The sequence below is a fragment of the Apostichopus japonicus genome, chromosome 10 (assembly GCF_037975245.1).
Source record: "Apostichopus japonicus isolate 1M-3 chromosome 10, ASM3797524v1, whole genome shotgun sequence".
NCBI classification, from domain to species: Eukaryota; Metazoa; Echinodermata; class Holothuroidea; order Aspidochirotida; family Stichopodidae; genus Apostichopus; species Apostichopus japonicus.
Genome location: NC_092570.1, coordinates 1,369,817 through 1,377,565, shown reverse-complemented (window position 1 = coordinate 1,377,565; position 7,749 = coordinate 1,369,817).

The following is a 7,749-nucleotide window of genomic DNA, read 5'->3' as shown; positions in this document are numbered from 1 at the left end:
ATTTTTTTGAACACTCCTAACAATTATTGCTTGCCTAATTTGCGGCCAATACAGTCCACAGATACAGTCACAGATACAGACATATGTACGATTAACATATAAACATATACAACATATGTATACTGTACGCAGCCGCATACACTACACTTAAACATATTGGTTGACATCTATGTGTGACAGTAACTTTATTGTGCCCACGCTTAGGAGAATTGTGCCCACGCTTGGGAAAGTATGACTGAACTATAGTAGTCTTCACAGAAACTGTTCGAAAATTAAGCGATTTAGAAGGCATTAAAACCATGATACAAACGAGTAGACCCTTTAGGAACTGCACTATTGAAGAAGCCTATATATTACATACTTTCTTGAATCCTCTTTCCGACCCCGACCCCCCCGACACATATAAATATATACAAATATACATATTGGTTAACATGCATGTGTGACAGTAACTTTATTGTGCCCACGCTTAGGAGAATTGTGCCCACGCTTGGGAAAGTATGACTGAACTATAGTAGTCTTCACAGAAACTGTTCGAAAATTAAGCGATTTAGAAAGCATTAATACCCAATACAAACGAGTAGACCCTTTAGGAACTGCACTATTTAAGAAGCCTATATATTACGTATACTTTCTTGAATCCTCTTTCCGACCCCGACCCCCCCCCCCCGACACATATACATATATACACATATACATATTGGTTAACATGCATATGTGACAGTAACTTTATTGTGCCCACGCTTAGGAGAATTGTGCCCACGCTTGGGAAAGTATGACTGAACTATAGTAGTCTTCACAGAGACTGTTCGTAAATTAAGCGTTTTAGAAGGCATTAAAACCCAATACAAACGAGTAGACCCTTTAGGAACTGCACTATTTAAGAAGCCTATATATTACATACTTTCTTGAATCCTCTTTCCGACCCCCGCCCCCCCCCCCCGCGCCTCTTCATTTATTTTTCGAAGGTGTTGCATACGGGGAAGTATTGGTCTCCAGTCAGGTTCAAACCTTGTTATATGCAACTACACGTTAAAACTCAATACAAACGAGTAGACCCTTTAGGTACAATTCTACACTACTATATATTACTATCATACTAAGTATGATTTATTGGTCCCATATATGCTACATATTAAAATATGGTCACCTTATGTTAAAATTCTTAAACTGTTTTATTACCACCTTGGAGGAAATTTACCTAACTGAGAAATTCAGTCATCTTGTTGTGTGTGTTTATAATGTCAGCGAACAATATGGAGAGTGAACACCCTCAGGAAAAGACTTTTTTGAAAACTTCCAGCAATTACAGCATGCCGTAATTTGGGGCCATTACATACTATTTTTGAGGAGTACACGTATTTGAACTCGAAGCCCCTCACCCCACAATCAATTTCCCCTCCCTAAATCTATTACACCTGATTGACTCTGCGATCAATTTTAAATATAGTTTGATGATACCTATACTTATTTTTAATTTAACATAATATGTTGATTACATATATCAACTGAAAATTATAGTGGGGGATCATAACGAGGAAGAAACTGTACCCGTCAGCTTTAGATTAAAATTGTATATGTGCGCTTATGAGTAAGGAATTTACGACTGTCGCACTCTAATTTTTCCGACTGTCGCACTCTAATTTTCATAGATTCTTGTTATTTGTGAGTGACCTACAATTTTCGGTCAAACTTGACCTTTAATCAGTCATATTTACCACGTTTTCCTTGTCATATTAAGAAATTGTATCTCGCGATTCTTATACTCCACCATACAAAACTTCGTATGATTTTGAATACTCTAAAAAAAAAAGCCTAATAAAACTACTGTACAACGTATACAATTAAAACGCTCAATGCTATTCTACGGAAGCTTAAAAGTGCCATCAACATAAGAAAAGCTTTGCCCATAAGGTGAAATTTTTCAGTAAATTGTTAAAATAACAAGATAAAATCTTATCCAATAAAAACAAACAGAAAAATATTGGATCGCTTAGTTGCTTAAACTGAGCAATTGAACAATTTTTGAAAAATGTTTAATTGACAACTTATCATATCTCGTGTATTGGACATTTTGCTGCAAATTGTTCAATTGTTCACTTCATTCCATCTGAGCACTTGAAACAAAACCTCTTCAACGTTTATATTAAACATCATTTTAAGCTAAAGTTAAATCATAATCAACTGTCGGCCATGACGAAAATGAAAAAGATAGAATTTTCCTGCAGTCACCCATATTACATATGCAGTATTTTCATAATCTGCTGCAGATAATAGTTTTATTTCAATTAAGAGTCAGCAATCAACCAAAAAGAATGAAGAATGAAATGCACCGATATAATTATCTTGAAAGCAAATGGAACAATAGTGAACTTTGTGACATGAAACATATTTGTATTAAACTGGCCATTAGCATTCCTGGGACACTGAATGCTATGACAGTATATCAATTTCATATTAAATATAAATATATTTTTGTAGATTTTGTGTTTACATGCTAATTTCAGAAAAATTATCATTTGGACCCGCCAATAATCTATATTTAATTAGCAAACCCAAAATGACACTGAAAACATAATGATGATGGTCCCAAGGCTCCACACCAAATGTCATGTACAGCTACTTCTTTGAAATTGCCTTTTAAGTTTCTCACATTAAGCCCCCCCCCCCATTCCTACACAATAGGTCAAAGGTCAAATTTCCATTTTTTTTAAAACAAAGTTTCAACTGAATTGTTTGGAAAGATGTTCAATATAACCCCCCCCCCCCCCATAAAAACTTGTATACATCATTGGTAAGATCGTTCTCTGGGCTTCATTTGGGTACTTAAAGTTTGCAGGATGAAGTATTAGGAAGATACAATGCTTAAAGAATGCTCACTCCAACTGTCTGCATTTACATACACTGCGATAGATAGATGCAATGGCAAATTAAACCAGTAATAATAAATTGCATATCTATTACAACTCAGCGATTCTGACTCTAACTGCTAGAGCACTTCAGCCAACTGAGCGTCAGATCTAATTCCACTCAGATTCAACTTACCGACTTAAGGTTTACAAACACCCACGGGATGAATATTTCGTTTAAAACAAACAAGAATAATGCACTATGAATCAATACACGTAAATTAAGAACAGGATGCTGGCACTTCTGAACAAGGAACTAAGAAACTATATCTGTACATGATCATGAAGACATTGATAACAACTGCCACTATGTTGTTAATTGAAAGGAACATCATGTCTAAAAAAATGATGCTTAGTTTTAGGAAGTATGATCACCAATATCAGATATAGAGCTATCAAAAGTAGTTGACGTTTTACTCCGACCAACACCTTTCTGGATATTTCTCAAGTAAAAGCTATATATAATGTTCAGTCTAACAGTACTCGGACTATACTAACTTTATAATTAGCTTGACCTCTCTTATTATTCTCAGGTGTAGGCAATCTGGATTTACGTTTTAAGAATAACCTCTGTCAAAACAGTCTCATGGTTTTCAACGATGGTTTGTTGTTAATATTTTCTGTGCCTATACATTGAAAGGTATAATATAAGCAGATTTATTCAATATAAGTCAAACATCTATATATTTCCAATGCGCTCTTGTACCTTGGAGTCTATTCAGTACAAATAACAAACGAAGAAAGACAGTCAACCCGATGTTGAACAAATTCATTTATCTAGTCTACAAGAGACTGCATCAGGACACAGAGGCTATAGTTCTAGAATAAGGCGTTTGTCAGTCTTCCTGATACATCATATAAATACACAATGTGTTGAATATAGGCTACAGTTCTTTTATTCGCTTCACTGCATTCTTACTGTAGACCATTCAACGATTCGTGCATTTGTGGTGACTACCTTAGATGTTCTTCAAGTTTAAACGTTGACTGAAATATGTGATGAGCTCTACGTATCAAAACTTGTTGATCGCCGATGTACGGGTATCCCATATCACAGAACGTTCATCCTTTCAGCTATCACATTCTGATACGAACGATCTTTGTAGAGGTCTTATCCAATAAGTGTTATTAATATTCCATTGATCAGCAAAAACTAAGCATACGTTGTCTAACGGCCATTATAGCATTACTTTTGGACGCCATTTCACTTCCACAGCTTCTATAGGCTACTGCTTATAACTTCCAGATATTTTGTGTCACATAAGCATCAGCCTTGTGTAGCAGTCTTACGTAGAACGAGGACATTCGAATTAATATTATCGAAGATGAATTACTTCAATATTTCTTCAAATGCATCATCAAGTACAAGTTATGGAAACACTTCATCTCATAACCTCCGTTATGACTCGGACTATGACGTAGGACTTCAGTTTACGAATGATCCAAACCATAGGTTGATGTGCTATCATAGATATAATGAGCAAGTTTGTGTCGGTATCTGGCCGTGCATAGCCTTATTTTGTGTCGATATCTGGCCGTGCATAGCTTTATTGATTGTATCTCTTCTTGCATTGACATCAAATGCTTTATTTTTGACGACAGTTAAAAGACATCCCATCTTACGAAAATCTGACATCTGTATTTACCTAGTAGCATTGTCAGGTGTTGATTTATTTACGTCTTTTCTCTTGCTCGTAACTGCGATTACTCTACTCATCCCATTCGTGCGTGGTTATCAATATTCTTATTTTGACGTGTTTGTTCTAGTCATATCATTACTTTGGAATTCGCTGCAATTTATCAGTTTATGCCTTGTTATATTGATTGCGTATGAACGTTATAAGGCTATTTGTAAACCGTTGGAACACATAGGTTCAGTTTCAAATCTAAAGCAGCGATGTTGCTTGACTGCGATTGGAATTTCTGTTGCTTTCGTTACGCTTTGTCCTGTGTTCCTATTGTTTTCTATACCATTGTATAAAGGGATAGTTCACTTTCGGAAAATATCTGAAGTACCACCATCCAGTTATATTGTCATCTTCTTAGATTTAATTACCTTACTAATTGTTGTAATGCTCTACACTAAAATTATCAAAGTACTTAAAGAGAATGAGAATATCAGTGACTGTGATAATATCCGGAAAAAATGTCATGAACGGAATCAAAGGAATCTGACCATAATGGTATTGGTAAATTCTGCTGTGTTCTTATGTTTAGTGCTATCTCAGGATATCGCTATCATTCTCGCCGTCATAGCAAAACGTGATGACGATGGTTTAGCTTGGGGAGTTTATTTATTCCTAATAGGTTTCCCTTCATTGTTCAATTCTGGTATTAATCCAGTTATTTACAACATATTTGGTGCTCGTTATCGAAATGCTCTGAAAAGTACATTTAACTGCTGTACAGGAAGAGAACAAGAACTACATCATGTATGAAAACATATACCTATAGAAGGTATAAGAGACGTTGTCTAATGGACTTAATGTAGAATGGGATATGCTGGTAGAGGCAGTATTTAAACAACTGCAAGGTCCGAATCAGGTGTGGCTGGTGAATTTTGTTTGAAATATGTTCGGGCGATCAAGGTTTTGTTTTTTGATCGAGATGTCACATGTGACCAGTCAATATTATATACTATATATCAAAGTAGGTATGTGGAGTGGACAATCCATTTGTTCTAATGAACATCAATGTTACATAGCTACTGTATGGCTTGTCAAAATTGTAAATAGATCTAGATATGTGGTCAAGGTTTTGGACTGTGATGTCACATGTGATGGCACATGTAATTTTGTATAATAAGGTACAGTAAATATGTGAAGCAACTCTACGTATGCAAGAGAATGATAATATCAAACCGACAACAAAATTACAAAGAGAAATTGTATCCAATAGAATATCAATAATTCCAAAAAATATTTTCGTCCTGGTCACTGGTCCTGGCCGAAATCTTCCGACTTAAACATTACCCTTTATCTCTCCTTTAATTAGTTGAATAACATTCTCTTTATCTTTCCTTTAATGAGTTAAATAACATACCCTTTAACTTTCCTTTAATGAGCTAAATAACATTCCCTTTATCTTTCCTAATGAGTTAAATAACATGCCCTTTATCTTTCCTTTAATGAGTTAAATAAGACATACCCTTAATCTTATCTTTAATGAGTTAAATAACATACCCTTTATCTTTCCTTTAATTAGTTAAATAACAAGGCTCTAATCTTTCCTTTTAATAAGGAGTTATTCCAGTGGCAGACAATTTAACAATTACTTTAAAGAGAAAAATATATTCCATACTATTCCTTGAAGATCCCATCATCTCCATTACCTTGTAGGTTTAAGTCATGTTTTATTTCTTTGATCGTCGATCTCCATATCTACGGTAATACAGATCCAGACCCGTCAACTCTACCGGTTTTACCGGGAAACTCCCGGTTTTTAACCGAATCTCCTGGCCTCCCGGTTTCATATTCTATTCTCCGGGTTTTTTAATGTTTCATCACTTGCGACATATCTGAAAATAGCCAACAATTAGTCCTATGCTAAGTAATTCCCCACAGTAACGCTGAACAGGAAAGGCTATTCAGCGTAGTCCGCAAGAACAAGACAGACAGTCGGTCAAGTCTCAAGCTTGATGGGACTCTATCTAGCATATTAGCCATGAAGTCACAGTACCCAGAGTCCACTATTCCCTGTTTCAAATGGAAGCCTACTAAAGAAACCCTGGAGAAAGCCAAGCAAGCTGCTGTAAACTACAACAAGAAAGACTGATTGGATGATTCTCTCACTGTATTGCATAAGTAGACTATACCTATTTAGGAGTATTTATATCATTTCAGTTGAAAATTACCAACCTCCCTATTTTCCCCTTGTTCTCCCTATTTTTTGGCCCTGAAAAATGTTATTCTCGCTATTTTGGGGTCAAACAGGTTGACAGGTCTGCAGATCTGTGATGAGGACACTATATGATAACTCATGAGCTTGCCTGATTTCAATCCCTAGATATCATATTCAAAGCATGTCATTTGGAAGGCTTGCTCCACAGTAGGAAAACCTACCAACCATGGAGGGTCATGTGATGTACTACCAGGTGCTACTTACATATTTTCATTTTGTCCGTTCGAAACGATAACAGTCGTAGATAAAAGAACGCCACTTTAACCAGCCTTTTCTTTAAAATTGATAATTAATTGCATACAATTGGATGATAAGGACGTTGAGATGTACTTTCTTGGTGACAGAAATGCATGGACCCTGGCTACTATTAGAACATTTACTGTTAGAGTCTTATAGATTGCATATGTATTGTGTACAGTCCTGAAAACCTTATTGCATTCCAGCTTCTGTTTGAAAGGAAATACTCCAAATGGCAATTTAAAATTGAAAGTTGCGGCAAACGTTACGGTTCGCATATAATCACCAGGGAAGTGGTGGTTACGAGATCATAACGTTAGTTGTTGTAGAATACACATTCAAGGAGTGCTAATAAGACTTGAGGGCCACAAGGGGGCAAGTCACATGACCCTCCATGGTTGGTACGTTTCTTCCACATCTCCTAATTGACGAAGTCTGTCCAGATTTATATATACGCCGATAATGTAATGGTAACGCCTTGAGCATGCCTCAGTTAATTACATTGTTGGCTTGTACTATTATTTATCATTAAAAAGTTCATTTTATCAATCTAATGAGTAAAACTCAGTCTCAAGTCTTTTTGTTTGGTGTGGTATTTCCCTTCAAAAAGCCTGAGCAGCAAATGGATCCTGATGCTTTGTAGGTCTCACAGCATCTGGTCATGGCTGAGAGCACTCTCTGGCATTTTGCTTCGTTGTAGTTG